This window comes from Miscanthus floridulus, unplaced genomic scaffold (assembly GCF_019320115.1).
Source record: "Miscanthus floridulus cultivar M001 unplaced genomic scaffold, ASM1932011v1 os_2624_1_2, whole genome shotgun sequence".
Lineage (NCBI taxonomy): Eukaryota > Viridiplantae > Streptophyta > Magnoliopsida > Poales > Poaceae > Miscanthus > Miscanthus floridulus.
Window position 1 is genome coordinate 37,018 of NW_027098412.1, and position 21,603 is coordinate 58,620.

Sequence of the window (21,603 nt, forward strand, 5' to 3'; positions counted from 1 at the left end):
AAGACCTAATGGAAGAGGTTAAGGTTGTATCTCTTGATGACTTGATCGAACCCAACCTAGAAGACAATGCCCAGTTCTTCATCGAAGAAGAAGAGGAAAATCCTACAGAGCCTAGACCTCTAGATGAATTGCTAGAACCACCTAAGCCCACCATTGAACCTAAATCCCTGCCTTTTGGTCTTAGATATGCTTTTCTCAATAATGATCAGGATTATCCTATGATCATAAGTGATAAACTCTCCTAGGAAGAATCTCTACGCTTGCTAACTACCTTAGAAAAGCATTGCTCTACTTTTGGCTACTCGCTCCAAGACCTTGAGGGAATTAGCCCTGCTCTTTGCACCCATCGCATCCCTATAGATCCTGATTCTATACCTTCTAGGGAGCCACAGCGTAGGCTTAATAATGCAACGAGGGAGGTTGTTAAGAAAGAGTTTTTAAAACTCCTGCACATCGAGATCATCTATCCTATTCCGTATAGTGAGTGGGTTATCCCTATTCAGGTTGTGCCTAAAAAGGGAGGCATGGCTGTTATTAAAAATAAAAAGAATGAATTAATCCCCCAAAGAACCGTCACTGGATGGCGGATGTGTATTGACTACCGAAAACTTAACAAGGCAACAAAGAAAGATCATTTTTCGTTGCCCTTCATTGATGAAATGTTGGAGCAATTGGCAAATCACTCTTTCTTCTGTTTCCTTGATGGGTATTCAGGTTATCACCAGATACCAATCCATCCAGATGACCAAAGTAAAACCACTTTTACATGTTCATATGGAACTTATGCTTATCGTAGAATGTCCTTTGGACTATGTAATGCTCCAGCTTCTTTTCAAAGATGCATGATGTCTATATTTTCCGATATGATTGAAGAAATCATGGAAGTTTTCATGGATGATTTTTCTGTTTATGGAAAAACTTTTGATGATTGTCTTGAAAATTTAGACAAGGTTTGCAAAGATGTGAAGAAAAGCACTTAGTCCCTAATTAGGAAAAATGTCATTTCATGGTAAGAGAAGGCATAGGCTTGGACACTTGGTGTTAGAATAAGGGATAGAGGTAGATAAGGCTAAAATTGAAGTAATTGAGTAGTTACCTACTCCATAAATATCAGAGGGATCCGTAGTTTTCTTAGTCATGCGGGGTTTTACCGCCGCTTTATAAAAGATTTTTCACATATTGCTAGACCTCAACAAATCTTTTGGCCAAGGATGTTCTCTTTGATTTTGATGATGCATGCTTAAAATCTTTTGAAATTCTTAAGAAAGCACTTATCTCTGCACCAATCATTAAACCCTTTGATTGGTCTTTACCTTTTGAAATTATGTGTGATGCTAGTGATTATGCTATTAGGGCAGTTTTGGGACAAACAAAAGAAAAGAAGCATCATGCTATTGCTTATGCTAGCAAAACTCTGATAGGACCTCAACTTAATTATGCAACGACTGAAAAAGAACTCTTGCCTGCTGTTTTTGCTATTGATAAGTTTAGATCTTACTTAGTAGGAGCTAAGGTGATTCTTTATATTGACCATGCTGCTTTGAAATACCTGCTCACTAAGAAAATGCTAAACCTAGACTTATAAGATGGATTTTGCTACTCCAAGAATTTGATTTAGAAATAAAAGATAAAAAGGGAGTAGAAAATTCTGTTACCGATCACACGTCCAGAATGCAGTTTGAAAATCCATAGGAATTGCCCATCAATGATTCTCTACGGGACGACATGCTCTTTAAGATCACAAAATCTGACCCCTGGTACGCAAATATTGTCAATTTTATAGTTGTAGGTTATGTACCACTAGGGGAGAACAAAAGGAAACTTATCTATGAAAGTTGTCTCCACATATGGGATGAGCCGTACCTCTTCAGAGTCTACTCTGATGGCCTACTTAGGAGATGTGTACCAGTAGAAGAAGGCATCAAGATCATCGAGCGATACCACTCATCACCATATGGAGGGCATTATGGTGCATTCCGCACTCATTCGAAGATCTAGCAAAGTGGATTCTTTTGGCCAACCTTGATAAAGACACGAAGGACTTTATCCGAAGGTGTGGAGCATATCAGAGGCATGGGACCATTAATTCAAGAGATGCCATGCCACTCACCAACAACCTCCAGATCGAACTCTTCGATGTCTGGGAAATCGATTAGATGGGACCGTTTCCAAAATTGAAGAACTGTGAATACATCTTGGTGGCAGTTGACTATGTCTCCAAGTGGGTTGAAGCCATGCCATGCAAAGCTGCTGATGCTAAGAACTCCAAGAAGATATTTGAAGAGACAATATTTCCACGTTTTGGAGTTCCAAGAATGGTGATTAGTGATGAAGGCACTCACTTCACTGACAAGAACTTTCACAATTACTTGTTAAGACATGGGATCCGTCACAATGTCGCTACTCCATACCACCCTCAGACAAGTGGCCAAGCAGAAACATCAAACCATTAGTAGGAATATCCACTTCTATGATGATTCACTTTCATCACTAAATGAGCCAAATTCGTTATAATTTTAGTTTTATGATGAATTTATGATGAAAACTGGTTTGTCATAGAAGTCGCATCACACTTCAAATTCTATGATGATTTTTGCAAAATGTCATAGAAGTGGCTTGATCTGTGATGAAAACAGAACATTGTAGAACTATTTTGGCATGCGTGATAGGGGGATTGCCACGCTGGTGGGTGGTTCCAATGGAGATGCTTTCCACGTGTACATGCTATAGCCGGTTGCATTGGAGATGGTTTGGGTACGTTGTAACACCTCTGGTGTTTTGACCTAATACTACAATTTGACATGTCATCATGTGCATTGCAAAGCATTCATTTAGTATAAAGTTTTGAATGCATTCACTAAATAAGGTTTATTTCATAATGTTGTTATTTCATGTGATGTGTTTTAAAAACCCTAAATACAGATCATGACCACAGGGGTTAAATTTCATGTGATCATGTGAGGTCATATGTCCTTTGACTCAAATAACCCTAATGGGCCATGTTACTGGTCAAAAATCAAAATCTAAGTAAAAGGAAGCCAAATCAAATTTGAATTCACATTCAAATTATAAAAGTCCTTTTTGCCCCTTTTTACTAATTCAAAATCCATGAGGAATTTGGGGTTGAGGTAAAAAGCAAAGTTGGAGATTATTTTATAAGGATCAACTTTGGTATTCAAAGTTTTTCAAGTTGCATACAAAATTTGGAGTAATTTTGAAATGATTCAAATCTGTAAATGTACCCCAAATGTGAAATTCAAAATGGAGGTAGAATTTGAAAATGTTTCTTAAATCAAAGTTGTAGTACTTGAAAAGTTGAGCAACTTTCATTTTTGGAGATTTTCAACTTCTTTTGAAGATTTGAGAGTAATTTGAGAAATGGACGCAATGGCAGTTTTGTAAATTTTTCAAAATTTCACCTCCACCTCACTGCTCACCGCCGTCGACACGCAGTCAGCTTGCCGCCGCCCTTCTTCGCCGCTTTCACGCGCGGTGACACGCCGTTGTCACCGTGGCGAGTCCGCCCGTGCGTTGGCGACACCGTACGCCTCCTTCCGGGCTATAAATAACCACCGTCGTCGCCGTCGCTCCCATTTCTTCCCTCTGCTCTGCTCCGCCACCGCATAGCTCCGCCGCTCGCCGTTGGTCTCGTCGAGCCGCGTCAGTCGTTCCCAGCTACGTCAACGTGATCGCATTGGTCTTGCGCTCCTCCTCGACTTACTCACGTCGCTGGTGTTGGCCGGAATCGCCCGGCGTAACCCATCTTCCCCGTGACCGGTCGGAGCTCCGCCGCGACTGCCTCACCGTGGCCAGGCTGCTCCAGACCATCTCCGGCTGCACCGAGTCCGCCATCGTGATCGCAGTAAGCTCCTGAACGTGTTTATCACTTCGCTTCAGTCCCTACTGTACCATCACCGTGTTTACGCCGTTCACCGACGTGCTCCGCCCGCCATGCCCGGTGTGGAGGTGTCTCCGGTGCACCTTATTCCGTTCTGATAGCCGAGTTCGATTCGTAGGAAGTAGAAGATCATGTAGGAGCAATCCGTAGCGTCGGAGAGTCATCACCGGCGCGTTTTGCTGGCCGGAGCTGGCCGCGCCGCCGTGCCTTGCTCGCTGTCGCTGACGCGTGGGGTCAGGCTGTCAGTGATGCTGAGGAAGAAGAACAGTGAGCCTTGTTTATTTTCTGATTTTGAATAGTGCAGAGATTTGGCAATTTTGTAGGAATTTATTTACACATTCAAAAATTCTGAAAATTTTTGTGTAGCTTCTGTACATGTTCTAGTATGATTTAAAAATTTGAAACTTGGAATTTGAATAAATTTTTAATGTTCAAATATTTGGTCCATTAATTGAAAAATGCAATTTCCATGATTTTTGTAGGTCACTATATAACTCCAAAAATTATGAAATTTATTTTGGTACACTAATTTATCATGAGGAAGCTTACATAAAAATTTGAGCTTAATTGGACAAAGTTTATTTTATACCTAATGTAGACTTAATTATTTATTTAATTATTTATTCATTTAATTAATGTTTAATCAATTAGGATTAGTTTGACTTTTGATTTGATTGTTGACCTTGGGTCATTAACTTATAATGATCCTTAGTACCTTAATTAGTATTTGAACTAATATCTAATTTGTGATTAGTAAAGCTTAATGACATTTCATGTGATAACAAAATTCATTAACAAGCTAACTTGTCGAAACCCTAAGTGTTGATTAGTGTTGGATCTTGTTTTGGTCATGTTTTGTGACTAGTAGCGTTCCAAGATCCGTTAGGTCAAGTCACATGTGTGGTTCTTAATGATAGGATTTCAGGTTGGTTTTGTTGGCTTACAACTGTACCGCGAAATCAAATCGTTTGCGGGTGTTTTTACATTTTATGTACTGTGGAAGCATCATGTTTACATTATCATCATGTTAAAGCATATGTTATCATTTCGTGTAGAATCCGAGAACGAAACGATTCTAGTTGAGCAAGTTCTGGAAGAATCCCCGGTTGTCACGGGATTTGATAATTGTGGTCCTAATCCGGAACCGGAAATCGTCAACGAAGGCAAGCCCCGGTTTATGCATTAAGCCCTTACCTTGTTTACTTTGAAAAGTTATCACCTATGTTATTTATTGCATTAAGTTGTTTAATTCAAATGTTACCTACTTGATGCATTACCTACCTTGATAATTGTTTACCATCCTTGAAGATGTTTTCGTTTATAAAGGCGTAGTGTGCTTAGTATGCTTTATGATAGGCTTTCAAAGCAAAAGTTTTGATACAATCAAAGATGGCATACTGGCCAAAGAAAGAAAGAATGTAGAATGAATTAGAGACTAGTCGGGTGACTTATCTTGAATGTTGGGTAATGTTACCGACTATGTCGCTTAAAGGCCACTCATTGTGGATCTTCTGAACGAGACACTTTGTAGTACTGGTCACATACTCCGGTAAGCCTACTTCGGCTAATCCGATACTAAGACGAATGCCCGCGCACTGGGAGTGGAGAGATGGCGGGAGTAGCGTGTACCCTCGTGGCTGGAATGTGGCCGGATTTGAGGTGTGCTGTACTCTCGGGTGGCGTGGAGACGGCTTAGTATAGGAGGATCCTGTAGCGAGGTTGATATATGCAAGATTAAGTTCTACATATGTCGTGTGATAAGGAATCCCCAGCTGGGACCTGAATCAATTCGAATTGCCGGTGCTCCGCGGATATGGAGACTCGATTCATTACAGAAGCAATGTAGTACTGGTGAATTACTAAAATATGAGAAAAAGAATGGAATGGGAAGGAATGGAATATGGGAAATGTATATTTAGTTGAGATAATGAACTAAAAGAACTTAGTGGTAAACTTGAAAATAGAATGAAGGATAGTAAGCTTTTGGCAAAGAACTTTTGAATCTTGTTACATCCTTACCTTGCCCCAAATCCCTGCATCTCTAAAGTATTACACCCCGTTACGTCGGGTTAGTCTTGTTGAGTACCTTTGTACTCAGGGTTTGTTAACCCTTGTTGCAGGTGAGTCGCATGCGCAGGCTTGTTTTGGTCCCTGCTGCATGTCAGTGTTTGAAGTCAACGATGATGATGAGGAGTAATGAATGGCCTTTGGACAAGGCACTAGTTTGTTTGATAAATAAAGTTAATGTAATATTATCCCGCTACTATGGTTGTATAACACTTATGGTATTGTAAGTTTGAAAACAACTGGTTTGTAATTATGTTATCTTAAGACTTCCGCTATCTTTTACTCTGGTATATATTTGAATAAACTGTTGTAATCTGCAATGACTGTGATTGGGATCCTGTTTGAAAAGAGAATCGTGGATGATTCGGGTCTCCCTAGGACACCCGACAGACCTGTTGAGTTGTTGGGAACTCTTGTACGCTATCCGAGGTCTGTTAAGACAACGATAGGTGCATGTGGGCCCAATTTCTTAGGAGGTTCTGCCACAGCTGGTATCAGAGCAGTTCCCATCTAAGATCATTGTAGGTTACTTTGGAAAACCTTCAAAATGATTTGGATCAATGAAAGTGAATATGATATTTTGAAAGTTCAATTTCTTTCTTCTTACCTATGATCTAGCCTCAATCCTGACTTATTTGAAAAGTTTGTGGCGGATAATATGATTAGGTTTGTCCTATGTAATATAAAAATCTAGTACTTATGGTTATATTAATCTTTTGTACGTAGATTCGTAAGATCGATTCATGCATCATGCTTGAGCACATTGCATAATAATTCCCCTTAATAATGGTTGGGTAAGTAATGTCAATCCCATTCTTGCTAACCTCCGTTATCCTCAAGCTATTCTTATAGTCCTACCCTAAATTCTTCAGGCTATGGCAAAGACCAAGAAAACCGCACGCAAGTCCACAGGACCTCATGGAGTCCCTCGTCACCAATTGGCACCAAGAAATCACGAGCTTGGTGAAGGAAGTTCCAAGAACCTAGGAGAGGAAGGATCTTCGAGCAACCCCGCCAACGTCGAGAACCTTAACAAGGAGCTCAACACTCTTCGTCGAGCTCATGCCAAAGACCGAGAAGAGCTGGCGGAAATGCAAAGGGGCATCACCATGACCATGGAGCTGCGGAATGAAGCCTGGACACGAGAAGATGCGGCCAATGAACGCGTCAATGAGTTGGAGTTCTACGTAGAGGACCTGGAGATGGACAATGCCATTCTTCACGAGAATGTCCATATGCTGTATGCTCAACTTCATCCTCCTCATGGGGATGGTGAAGTTACCGATGAAGAAATGATTGTAGCTCCAGGGGAAGTCGAGAATGAAGAAGAGGAGGAGGACCCTGAGGAGTTAGTGTACTTCTCAGATGAAGATGAGGTTTCGTCTGATACGGGCACGGATGCCGAAGACTGAAAGCTTGGAGTAGTAGTAGTTCCTTTACGGCTTTCCTAGAGAACCAGGGTTGTCTTGTGGGATGCAAGACATGTAATCTAAATAAGAACCCTTTGTAGTATGCAACCTTTTAAAAGCTTTCAATAAAGAATAATGTAAGTAAATGTGTTTCTCTAACAGATGCCTCGTCCTATCACCCGAACTGGTGCTAGTGGCTCGCACGACGATGATGAGTGCCCAAATCCTCCACCTATGCCCTCGACTATGGCAGATGCCATAGCCGCACTTGTCAACGCAACGGCAGAGAATGCTAGGCTGCTAAGGGAGTTGGCACAGAACCAGCAGGCACCATACCCTAATCGTGGCCGTCGCAATAATGGAAACGACGAGTCAACTTATGTGGATTTTACTGACACACGTCCGCCTGTATTCTCTAAGGCAGACGAACCTTTAGAAGCTGATGATTGGCTTAGGACAATAGAGCAAAAGTTCGAGCTAATCCATTGTACTGAGGTTCAAAAACCAAGGTTTGCGGCACAGCAACTCCGAGGAGCTGCTGGTGCCTGGTGGGCAAATTTGGTAGCAGTACAGCCCGCTGGTCACCAAATCAACTGGAGGGAGTTCAAGGATGCCTTCAGGGCACATTATATTCCGGATGGTGTGATGACCATGAAGTTAGAAGAGTTCTTGGCTCTTAAGCAAGGGGAGTACCCAGTGATGCAGTATGTTGGGCGTTTCAACCACCTGTCTCAGTATGCTATTGAGTATGTCAATACGGACAGGAAGAAAAAGAATCATTTTCTTCGAGGCTTGAACACTAAACTTCAGACAATGATGGCAGCCTGTGGTAATGCAACTTACCATGAAACAATCAACATTGCTATCGCTTCGGAAGAAAATTACCGCCGACACAAGGAGGCGAAGAAGAGGAAAATATTTGCTTCCGGATCATCAAGTGGCAAGCGTCAGAAGATAGTATACCATCCTCAGAATCATGGCCGTACGCCATTCCGCCCACAACAAGGCCAAAGCAGGCAACAAATCTTTATTCGCCCTGCAACTAATACACCTTATACACATCAAACACCACAGCAGCAGAACAATGCCAATGCAAACCGCAATGCTACTCCTCAGAATCACAATTTTCCATGCTATAATTGTGGTAAACCCGGGCATTTTTCCCGAGAATGTCCGTATCCTAGGAAAAACAATTCTGATGCAACCAAAGCCCCTGTTATTCAAGCTCCAAATCAGTACAAGGGCAGTGCTCAGAACCATCAAAAGGGTCCGGCTGAGAAGAAAACTGGAAGGGTATTCTATACGCAAGTGGAATCTATTCCAGAATGGAAAACCCCCTCGCTCGTCTTTTTGAATAAAGTTTTAAAGTGTTAGCTTGACACATTTCCTTTTCCATTACTTAGCCTTAAGTTTTAAATCTCGGGACGAGATTTCTTTAAGGGGGAAGGGTTGTAACACCTCTGGTGTTTTGACCTAATACTACAATTTGACATGTCATCATGTGCATTGCAAAGCATTCATTTAGTATAAAGTTTTGAATGCATTCACTAAATAAGGTTTATTTCATAATGTTGTTATTTCATGTGATGTGTTTTAAAAACCCTAAATACAGATCATGACCACAGGGGTTAAATTTCATGTGATCATGTGAGGTCATATGTCCTTTGACTCAAATAACCCTAATGGGCCATGTTACTGGTCAAAAATCAAAATCTAAGTAAAAGGAAGCCAAATCAAATTTGAATTCACATTCAAATTATAAAAGTCCTTTTTGCCCCTTTTTACTAATTCAAAATCCATGAGGAATTTGGGGTTGAGGTAAAAAGCAAAGTTGGAGATTATTTTATAAGGATCAACTTTGGTATTCAAAGTTTTTCAAGTTGCATACAAAATTTGGAGTAATTTTGAAATGATTCAAATCTGTAAATGTACCCCAAATGTGAAATTCAAAATGGAGGTAGAATTTGAAAATGTTTCTTAAATCAAAGTTGTAGTACTTGAAAAGTTGAGCAACTTTCATTTTTGGAGATTTTCAACTTCTTTTGAAGATTTGAGAGTAATTTGAGAAATGGACGCAATGGCAGTTTTGTAAATTTTTCAAAATTTCACCTCCACCTCACTGCTCACCGCCGTCGACACGCAGTCAGCTTGCCGCCGCCCTTCTTCGCCGCTTTCACGCGCGGTGACACGCCGTTGTCACCGTGGCGAGTCCGCCCGTGCGTTGGCGACACCGTACGCCTCCTTCCGGGCTATAAATAACCACCGTCGTCGCCGTCGCTCCCATTTCTTCCCTCTGCTCTGCTCCGCCACCGCATAGCTCCGCCGCTCGCCGTTGGTCTCGTCGAGCCGCGTCAGTCGTTCCCAGCTACGTCAACGTGATCGCATTGGTCTTGCGCTCCTCCTCGACTTACTCACGTCGCTGGTGTTGGCCGGAATCGCCCGGCGTAACCCATCTTCCCCGTGACCGGTCGGAGCTCCGCCGCGACTGCCTCACCGTGGCCAGGCTGCTCCAGACCATCTCCGGCTGCACCGAGTCCGCCATCGTGATCGCAGTAAGCTCCTGAACGTGTTTATCACTTCGCTTCAGTCCCTACTGTACCATCACCGTGTTTACGCCGTTCACCGACGTGCTCCGCCCGCCATGCCCGGTGTGGAGGTGTCTCCGGTGCACCTTATTCCGTTCTGATAGCCGAGTTCGATTCGTAGGAAGTAGAAGATCATGTAGGAGCAATCCGTAGCGTCGGAGAGTCATCACCGGCGCGTTTTGCTGGCCGGAGCTGGCCGCGCCGCCGTGCCTTGCTCGCTGTCGCTGACGCGTGGGCCCAGGCTGTCAGTGATGCTGAGGAAGAAGAACAGTGAGCCTTGTTTATTTTCTGATTTTGAATAGTGCAGAGATTTGGCAATTTTGTAGGAATTTATTTACACATTCAAAAATTCTGAAAATTTTTGTGTAGCTTCTGTACATGTTCTAGTATGATTTAAAAATTTGAAACTTGGAATTTGAATAAATTTTTAATGTTCAAATATTTGGTCCATTAATTGAAAAATGCAATTTCCATGATTTTTGTAGGTCACTATATAACTCCAAAAATTATGAAATTTATTTTGGTACACTAATTTATCATGAGGAAGCTTACATAAAAATTTGAGCTTAATTGGACAAAGTTTATTTTATACCTAATGTAGACTTAATTATTTATTTAATTATTTATTCATTTAATTAATGTTTAATCAATTAGGATTAGTTTGACTTTTGATTTGATTGTTGACCTTGGGTCATTAACTTATAATGATCCTTAGTACCTTAATTAGTATTTGAACTAATATCTAATTTGTGATTAGTAAAGCTTAATGACATTTCATGTGATAACAAAATTCATTAACAAGCTAACTTGTCGAAACCCTAAGTGTTGATTAGTGTTGGATCTTGTTTTGGTCATGTTTTGTGACTAGTAGCGTTCCAAGATCCGTTAGGTCAAGTCACATGTGTGGTTCTTAATGATAGGATTTCAGGTTGGTTTTGTTGGCTTACAACTGTACCGCGAAATCAAATCGTTTGCGGGTGTTTTTACATTTTATGTACTGTGGAAGCATCATGTTTACATTATCATCATGTTAAAGCATATGTTATCATTTCGTGTAGAATCCGAGAACGAAACGATTCTAGTTGAGCAAGTTCTGGAAGAATCCCCGGTTGTCACGGGATTTGATAATTGTGGTCCTAATCCGGAACCGGAAATCGTTAACGAAGGCAAGCCCCGGTTTATGCATTAAGCCCTTACCTTGTTTACTTTGAAAAGTTATCACCTATGTTATTTATTGCATTAAGTTGTTTAATTCAAATGTTACCTACTTGATGCATTACCTACCTTGATAATTGTTTACCATCCTTGAAGATGTTTTCGTTTATAAAGGCGTAGTGTGCTTAGTATGCTTTATGATAGGCTTTCAAAGCAAAAGTTTTGATACAATCAAAGATGGCATACTGGCCAAAGAAAGAAAGAATGTAGAATGAATTAGAGACTAGTCGGGTGACTTATCTTGAATGTTGGGTAATGTTACCGACTATGTCGCTTAAAGGCCACTCATTGTGGATCTTCTGAACGAGACACTTTGTAGTACTGGTCACATACTCCGGTAAGCCTACTTCGGCTAATCCGATACTAAGACGAATGCCCGCGCACTGGGAGTGGAGAGATGGCGGGAGTAGCGTGTACCCTCGTGGCTGGAATGTGGCCGGATTTGAGGTGTGCTGTACTCTCGGGTGGCGTGGAGACGGCTTAGTATAGGAGGATCCTGTAGCGAGGTTGATATATGCAAGATTAAGTTCTACATATGTCGTGTGATAAGGAATCCCCAGCTGGGACCTGAATCAATTCGAATTGCCGGTGCTCCGCGGATATGGAGACTCGATTCATTACAGAAGCAATGTAGTACTGGTGAATTACTAAAATATGAGAAAAAGAATGGAATGGGAAGGAATGGAATATGGGAAATGTATATTTAGTTGAGATAATGAACTAAAAGAACTTAGTGGTAAACTTGAAAATAGAATGAAGGATAGTAAGCTTTTGGCAAAGAACTTTTGAATCTTGTTACATCCTTACCTTGCCCCAAATCCCTGCATCTCTAAAGTATTACACCCCGTTACGTCGGGTTAGTCTTGTTGAGTACCTTTGTACTCAGGGTTTGTTAACCCTTGTTGCAGGTGAGTCGCATGCGCAGGCTTGTTTTGGTCCCTGCTGCATGTCAGTGTTTGAAGTCAACGATGATGATGAGGAGTAATGAATGGCCTTTGGACAAGGCACTAGTTTGTTTGATAAATAAAGTTAATGTAATATTATCCCGCTACTATGGTTGTATAACACTTATGGTATTGTAAGTTTGAAAACAACTGGTTTGTAATTATGTTATCTTAAGACTTCCGCTATCTTTTACTCTGGTATATATTTGAATAAACTGTTGTAATCTGCAATGACTGTGATTGGGATCCTGTTTGAAAAGAGAATCGTGGATGATTCGGGTCTCCCTAGGACACCCGACAGACCTGTTGAGTTGTTGGGAACTCTTGTACGCTATCCGAGGTCTGTTAAGACAACGATAGGTGCATGTGGGCCCAATTTCTTAGGAGGTTCTGCCACAGCTGGTATCAGAGCAGTTCCCATCTAAGATCATTGTAGGTTACTTTGGAAAACCTTCAAAATGATTTGGATCAATGAAAGTGAATATGATATTTTGAAAGTTCAATTTCTTTCTTCTTACCTATGATCTAGCCTCAATCCTGACTTATTTGAAAAGTTTGTGGCGGATAATATGATTAGGTTTGTCCTATGTAATATAAAAATCTAGTACTTATGGTTATATTAATCTTTTGTACGTAGATTCGTAAGATCGATTCATGCATCATGCTTGAGCACATTGCATAATAATTCCCCTTAATAATGGTTGGGTAAGTAATGTCAATCCCATTCTTGCTAACCTCCGTTATCCTCAAGCTATTCTTATAGTCCTACCCTAAATTCTTCAGGCTATGGCAAAGACCAAGAAAACCGCACGCAAGTCCACAGGACCTCATGGAGTCCCTCGTCACCAATTGGCACCAAGAAATCACGAGCTTGGTGAAGGAAGTTCCAAGAACCTAGGAGAGGAAGGATCTTCGAGCAACCCCGCCAACGTCGAGAACCTTAACAAGGAGCTCAACACTCTTCGTCGAGCTCATGCCAAAGACCGAGAAGAGCTGGCGGAAATGCAAAGGGGCATCACCATGACCATGGAGCTGCGGAATGAAGCCTGGACACGAGAAGATGCGGCCAATGAACGCGTCAATGAGTTGGAGTTCTACGTAGAGGACCTGGAGATGGACAATGCCATTCTTCACGAGAATGTCCATATGCTGTATGCTCAACTTCATCCTCCTCATGGGGATGGTGAAGTTACCGATGAAGAAATGATTGTAGCTCCAGGGGAAGTCGAGAATGAAGAAGAGGAGGAGGACCCTGAGGAGTTAGTGTACTTCTCAGATGAAGATGAGGTTTCGTCTGATACGGGCACGGATGCCGAAGACTGAAAGCTTGGAGTAGTAGTAGTTCCTTTACGGCTTTCCTAGAGAACCAGGGTTGTCTTGTGGGATGCAAGACATGTAATCTAAATAAGAACCCTTTGTAGTATGCAACCTTTTAAAAGCTTTCAATAAAGAATAATGTAAGTAAATGTGTTTCTCTAACAGATGCCTCGTCCTATCACCCGAACTGGTGCTAGTGGCTCGCACGACGATGATGAGTGCCCAAATCCTCCACCTATGCCCTCGACTATGGCAGATGCCATAGCCGCACTTGTCAACGCAACGGCAGAGAATGCTAGGCTGCTAAGGGAGTTGGCACAGAACCAGCAGGCACCATACCCTAATCGTGGCCGTCGCAATAATGGAAACGACGAGTCAACTTATGTGGATTTTACTGACACACGTCCGCCTGTATTCTCTAAGGCAGACGAACCTTTAGAAGCTGATGATTGGCTTAGGACAATAGAGCAAAAGTTCGAGCTAATCCATTGTACTGAGGTTCAAAAACCAAGGTTTGCGGCACAGCAACTCCGAGGAGCTGCTGGTGCCTGGTGGGCAAATTTGGTAGCAGTACAGCCCGCTGGTCACCAAATCAACTGGAGGGAGTTCAAGGATGCCTTCAGGGCACATTATATTCCGGATGGTGTGATGACCATGAAGTTAGAAGAGTTCTTGGCTCTTAAGCAAGGGGAGTACCCAGTGATGCAGTATGTTGGGCGTTTCAACCACCTGTCTCAGTATGCTATTGAGTATGTCAATACGGACAGGAAGAAAAAGAATCATTTTCTTCGAGGCTTGAACACTAAACTTCAGACAATGATGGCAGCCTGTGGTAATGCAACTTACCATGAAACAATCAACATTGCTATCGCTTCGGAAGAAAATTACCGCCGACACAAGGAGGCGAAGAAGAGGAAAATATTTGCTTCCGGATCATCAAGTGGCAAGCGTCAGAAGATAGTATACCATCCTCAGAATCATGGCCGTACGCCATTCCGCCCACAACAAGGCCAAAGCAGGCAACAAATCTTTATTCGCCCTGCAACTAATACACCTTATACACATCAAACACCACAGCAGCAGAACAATGCCAATGCAAACCGCAATGCTACTCCTCAGAATCACAATTTTCCATGCTATAATTGTGGTAAACCCGGGCATTTTTCCCGAGAATGTCCGTATCCTAGGAAAAACAATTCTGATGCAACCAAAGCCCCTGTTATTCAAGCTCCAAATCAGTACAAGGGCAGTGCTCAGAACCATCAAAAGGGTCCGGCTGAGAAGAAAACTGGAAGGGTATTCTATACGCAAGTGGAATCTATTCCAGAATGGAAAACCCCCTCGCTCGTCTTTTTGAATAAAGTTTTAAAGTGTTAGCTTGACACATTTCCTTTTCCATTACTTAGCCTTAAGTTTTAAATCTCGGGACGAGATTTCTTTAAGGGGGAAGGGTTGTAACACCTCTGGTGTTTTGACCTAATACTACAATTTGACATGTCATCATGTGCATTGCAAAGCATTCATTTAGTATAAAGTTTTGAATGCATTCACTAAATAAGGTTTATTTCATAATGTTGTTATTTCATGTGATGTGTTTTAAAAACCCTAAATACAGATCATGACCACAGGGGTTAAATTTCATGTGATCATGTGAGGTCATATGTCCTTTGACTCAAATAACCCTAATGGGCCATGTTACTGGTCAAAAATCAAAATCTAAGTAAAAGGAAGCCAAATCAAATTTGAATTCACATTCAAATTATAAAAGTCCTTTTTGCCCCTTTTTACTAATTCAAAATCCATGAGGAATTTGGGGTTGAGGTAAAAAGCAAAGTTGGAGATTATTTTATAAGGATCAACTTTGGTATTCAAAGTTTTTCAAGTTGCATACAAAATTTGGAGTAATTTTGAAATGATTCAAATCTGTAAATGTACCCCAAATGTGAAATTCAAAATGGAGGTAGAATTTGAAAATGTTTCTTAAATCAAAGTTGTAGTACTTGAAAAGTTGAGCAACTTTCATTTTTGGAGATTTTCAACTTCTTTTGAAGATTTGAGAGTAATTTGAGAAATGGACGCAATGGCAGTTTTGTAAATTTTTCAAAATTTCACCTCCACCTCACTGCTCACCGCCGTCGACACGCAGTCAGCTTGCCGCCGCCCTTCTTCGCCGCTTTCACGCGCGGTGACACGCCGTTGTCACCGTGGCGAGTCCGCCCGTGCGTTGGCGACACCGTACGCCTCCTTCCGGGCTATAAATAACCACCGTCGTCGCCGTCGCTCCCATTTCTTCCCTCTGCTCTGCTCCGCCACCGCATAGCTCCGCCGCTCGCCGTTGGTCTCGTCGAGCCGCGTCAGTCGTTCCCAGCTACGTCAACGTGATCGCATTGGTCTTGCGCTCCTCCTCGACTTACTCACGTCGCTGGTGTTGGCCGGAATCGCCCGGCGTAACCCATCTTCCCCGTGACCGGTCGGAGCTCCGCCGCGACTGCCTCACCGTGGCCAGGCTGCTCCAGACCATCTCCGGCTGCACCGAGTCCACCATCGTGATCACAGTAAGCTCCTGAACGTGTTTATCACTTCGCTTTAGTCCCTGCTGTACCATCATCGTGTTTACGCCGTTCACCGACGTGCTCCGCCCGCCATGCCCGGTGTGGAGGTGTCTCCGGTGCACCGTATTCCTTTCTGATAGCTGAGTTCGATTCGTAGGAAGTAGAGGATCATGTAGGAGCAATCCGTATCGTCGGAGAGTCACCACCGGCGCGTTTTGCTGACCGGAATTGGCCGCGCCACCGTGCGGCTTCGTTGTGTCGCTGACAGCGGGCCCAGGCTGTCAGTGATGCTGAGGAAGAAGAACAGTGAGCCTTGTTTATTTTCTGATTTTGAATAGTGCAGAGATTTGGCAATTTTGTAGGAATTTATTTACACATTCAAAAATTCTGAAAATTTTTGTGTAGCTTCTGTACATGTTCTAGTATGATTTAAAAATTTGAAACTTGGAATTTGAATAAATTTTTAATGTTCAAATATTTGGTCCATTAATTGAAAAATGCAATTTCCATGATTTTTGTAGGTCACTATATAACTCCAAAAATTATGAAATTTATTTTGGTACACTAATTTATCATGAGGAAGCTTACATAAAAATTTGAGCTTAATTGGACAAAGTTTATTTTATACCTAATGTAGACTTAATTATTTATTTAATTATTTATTCATTTAATTAATGTTTAATCAATTAGGATTAGTTTGACTTTTGATTTGATTGTTGACCTTGGGTCATTAACTTATAATGATCCTTAGTACCTTAATTAGTATTTGAACTAATATCTAATTTGTGATTAGTAAAGCTTAATGACATTTCATGTGATAACAAAATTCATTAACAAGCTAACTTGTCGAAACCCTAAGTGTTGATTAGTGTTGGATCTTGTTTTGGTCATGTTTTGTGACTAGTAGCGTTCCAAGATCCGTTAGGTCAAGTCACATGTGTGGTTCTTAATGATAGGATTTCAGGTTGGTTTTGTTGGCTTACAACTGTACCGCGAAATCAAATCGTTTGCGGGTGTTTTTACATTTTATGTACTGTGGAAGCATCATGTTTACATTATCATCATGTTAAAGCATATGTTATCATTTCGTGTAGAATCCGAGAACGAAACGATTCTAGTTGAGCAAGTTCTGGAAGAATCCCCGGTTGTCACGGGATTTGATAATTGTGGTCCTAATCCGGAACCGGAAATCGTCAACGAAGGCAAGCCCCGGTTTATGCATTAAGCCCTTACCTTGTTTACTTTGAAAAGTTATCACCTATGTTATTTATTGCATTAAGTTGTTTAATTCAAATGTTACCTACTTGATGCATTACCTACCTTGATAATTGTTTACCATCCTTGAAGATGTTTTCGTTTATAAAGGCGTAGTGTGCTTAGTATGCTTTATGATAGGCTTTCAAAGCAAAAGTTTTGATACAATCAAAGATGGCATACTGGCCAAAGAAAGAAAGAATGTAGAATGAATTAGAGACTAGTCGGGTGACTTATCTTGAATGTTGGGTAATGTTACCGACTATGTCGCTTAAAGGCCACTCATTGTGGATCTTCTGAACGAGACACTTTGTAGTACTGGTCACATACTCCGGTAAGCCTACTTCGGCTAATCCGATACTAAGACGAATGCCCGCGCACTGGGAGTGGAGAGATGGCGGGAGTAGCGTGTACCCTCGTGGCTGGAATGTGGCCGGATTTGAGGTGTGCTGTACTCTCGGGTGGCGTGGAGACGGCTTAGTATAGGAGGATCCTGTAGCGAGGTTGATATATGCAAGATTAAGTTCTACATATGTCGTGTGATAAGGAATCCCCAGCTGGGACCTGAATCAATTCGAATTGCCGGTGCTCCGCGGATATGGAGACTCGATTCATTACAGAAGCAATGTAGTACTGGTGAATTACTAAAATATGAGAAAAAGAATGGAATGGGAAGGAATGGAATATGGGAAATGTATATTTAGTTGAGATAATGAACTAAAAGAACTTAGTGGTAAACTTGAAAATAGAATGAAGGATAGTAAGCTTTTGGCAAAGAACTTTTGAATCTTGTTACATCCTTACCTTGCCCCAAATCCCTGCATCTCTAAAGTATTACACCCCGTTACGTCGGGTTAGTCTTGTTGAGTACCTTTGTACTCAGGGTTTGTTAACCCTTGTTGCAGGTGAGTCGCATGCGCAGGCTTGTTTTGGTCCCTGCTGCATGTCAGTGTTTGAAGTCAACGATGATGATGAGGAGTAATGAATGGCCTTTGGACAAGGCACTAGTTTGTTTGATAAATAAAGTTAATGTAATATTATCCCGCTACTATGGTTGTATAACACTTATGGTATTGTAAGTTTGAAAACAACTGGTTTGTAATTATGTTATCTTAAGACTTCCGCTATCTTTTACTCTGGTATATATTTGAATAAACTGTTGTAATCTGCAATGACTGTGATTGGGATCCTGTTTGAAAAGAGAATCGTGGATGATTCGGGTCTCCCTAGGACACCCGACAGACCTGTTGAGTTGTTGGGAACTCTTGTACGCTATCCGAGGTCTGTTAAGACAACGATAGGTGCATGTGGGCCCAATTTCTTAGGAGGTTCTGCCACAGCTGGTATCAGAGCAGTTCCCATCTAAGATCATTGTAGGTTACTTTGGAAAACCTTCAAAATGATTTGGATCAATGAAAGTGAATATGATATTTTGAAAGTTCAATTTCTTTCTTCTTACCTATGATCTAGCCTCAATCCTGACTTATTTGAAAAGTTTGTGGCGGATAATATGATTAGGTTTGTCCTATGTAATATAAAAATCTAGTACTTATGGTTATATTAATCTTTTGTACGTAGATTCGTAAGATCGATTCATGCATCATGCTTGAGCACATTGCATAATAATTCCCCTTAATAATGGTTGGGTAAGTAATGTCAATCCCATTCTTGCTAACCTCCGTTATCCTCAAGCTATTCTTATAGTCCTACCCTAAATTCTTCAGGCTATGGCAAAGACCAAGAAAACCGCACGCAAGTCCACAGGACCTCATGGAGTCCCTCGTCACCAATTGGCACCAAGAAATCACGAGCTTGGTGAAGGAAGTTCCAAGAACCTAGGAGAGGAAGGATCTTCGAGCAACCCCGCCAACGTCGAGAACCTTAACAAGGAGCTCAACACTCTTCGTCGAGCTCATGCCAAAGACCGAGAAGAGCTGGCGGAAATGCAAAGGGGCATCACCATGACCATGGAGCTGCGGAATGAAGCCTGGACACGAGAAGATGCGGCCAATGAACGCGTCAATGAGTTGGAGTTCTACGTAGAGGACCTGGAGATGGACAATGCCATTCTTCACGAGAATGTCCATATGCTGTATGCTCAACTTCATCCTCCTCATGGGGATGGTGAAGTTACCGATGAAGAAATGATTGTAGCTCCAGGGGAAGTCGAGAATGAAGAAGAGGAGGAGGACCCTGAGGAGTTAGTGTACTTCTCAGATGAAGATGAGGTTTCGTCTGATACGGGCACGGATGCCGAAGACTGAAAGCTTGGAGTAGTAGTAGTTCCTTTACGGCTTTCCTAGAGAACCAGGGTTGTCTTGTGGGATGCAAGACATGTAATCTAAATAAGAACCCTTTGTAGTATGCAACCTTTTAAAAGCTTTCAATAAAGAATAATGTAAGTAAATGCATCTGTTAGAGAAACACATTTACTTACATTATTCTTTATTGAAAGCTTTTAAAAGGTTGCATACTACAAAGGGTTCTTATTTAGATTACATGTCTTGCATCCCACAAGACAACCCTGGTTCTCTAGGAAAGCCGTAAAGGAACTACTACTACTCCAAGCTTTCAGTCTTCGGCATCCGTGCCCGTATCAGACGAAACCTCATCTTCATCTGAGAAGTACACTAACTCCTCAGGGTCCTCCTCCTCTTCTTCATTCTCGACTTCCCCTGGAGCTACAATCATTTCTTCATCGGTAACTTCACCATCCCCATGAGGAGGATGAAGTTGAGCATACAGCATATGGACATTCTCGTGAAGAATGGCATTGTCCATCTCCAGGTCCTCTACGTAGAACTCCAACTCATTGACGCGTTCATTGGCCGCATCTTCTCGTGTCCAGGCTTCATTCCGCAGCTCCATGGTCATGGTGATGCCCCTTTGCATTTCCGCCAGCTCTTCTCGGTCTTTGGCATGAGCTCGACGAAGAGTGTTGAGCTCCTTGTTAAGGTTCTCGACGTTGGCGGGGTTGCTCGAAGATCCTTCCTCTCCTAGGTTCTTGGAACTTCCTTCACCAAGCTCGTGATTTCTTGGTGCCAATTGGTGACGAGGGACTCCATGAGGTCCTGTGGACTTGCGTGCGGTTTTCTTGGTCTTTGCCATAGCCTGAAGAATTTAGGGTAGGACTATAAGAATAGCTTGAGGATAACGGAGGTTAGCAAGAATGGGATTGACATTACTTACCCAACCATTATTAAGGGGAATTATTATGCAATGTGCTCAAGCATGATGCATGAATCGATCTTACGAATCTACGTACAAAAGATTAATATAACCATAAGTACTAGATTTTTATATTACATAGGACAAACCTAATCATATTATCCGCCACAAACTTTTCAAATAAGTCAGGATTGAGGCTAGATCATAGGTAAGAAGAAAGAAATTGAACTTTCAAAATATCATATTCACTTTCATTGATCCAAATCATTTTGAAGGTTTTCCAAAGTAACCTACAATGATCTTAGATGGGAACTGCTCTGATACCAGCTGTGGCAGAACCTCCTAAGAAATTGGGCCCACATGCACCTATCGTTGTCTTAACAGACCTCGGATAGCGTACAAGAGTTCCCAACAACTCAACAGGTCTGTCGGGTGTCCTAGGGAGACCCGAATCATCCACGATTCTCTTTTCAAACAGGATCCCAATCACAGTCATTGCAGATTACAACAGTTTATTCAAATATATACCAGAGTAAAAGATAGCGGAAGTCTTAAGATAACATAATTACAAACCAGTTGTTTTCAAACTTACAATACCATAAGTGTTATACAACCATAGTAGCGGGATAATATTACATTAACTTTATTTATCAAACAAACTAGTGCCTTGTCCAAAGGCCATTCATTACTCCTCATCATCATCGTTGACTTCAAACACTGACATGCAGCAGGGACCAAAACAAGCCTGCGCATGCGACTCACCTGCAACAAGGGTTAACAAACCCTGAGTACAAAGGTACTCAACAAGACTAACCCGACGTAACGGGGTGTAATACTTTAGAGATGCAGGGATTTGGGGCAAGGTAAGGATGTAACAAGATTCAAAAGTTCTTTGCCAAAAGCTTACTATCCTTCATTCTATTTTCAAGTTTACCACTAAGTTCTTTTAGTTCATTATCTCAACTAAATATACATTTCCCATATTCCATTCCTTCCCATTCCATTCTTTTTCTCATATTTTAGTAATTCACCAGTACTACATTGCTTCTGTAATGAATCGAGTCTCCATATCCGCGGAGCACCGGCAATTCGAATTGATTCAGGTCCCAGCTGGGGATTCCTTATCACACGACATATGTAGAACTTAATCTTGCATATATCAACCTCGCTACAGGATCCTCCTATACTAAGCCG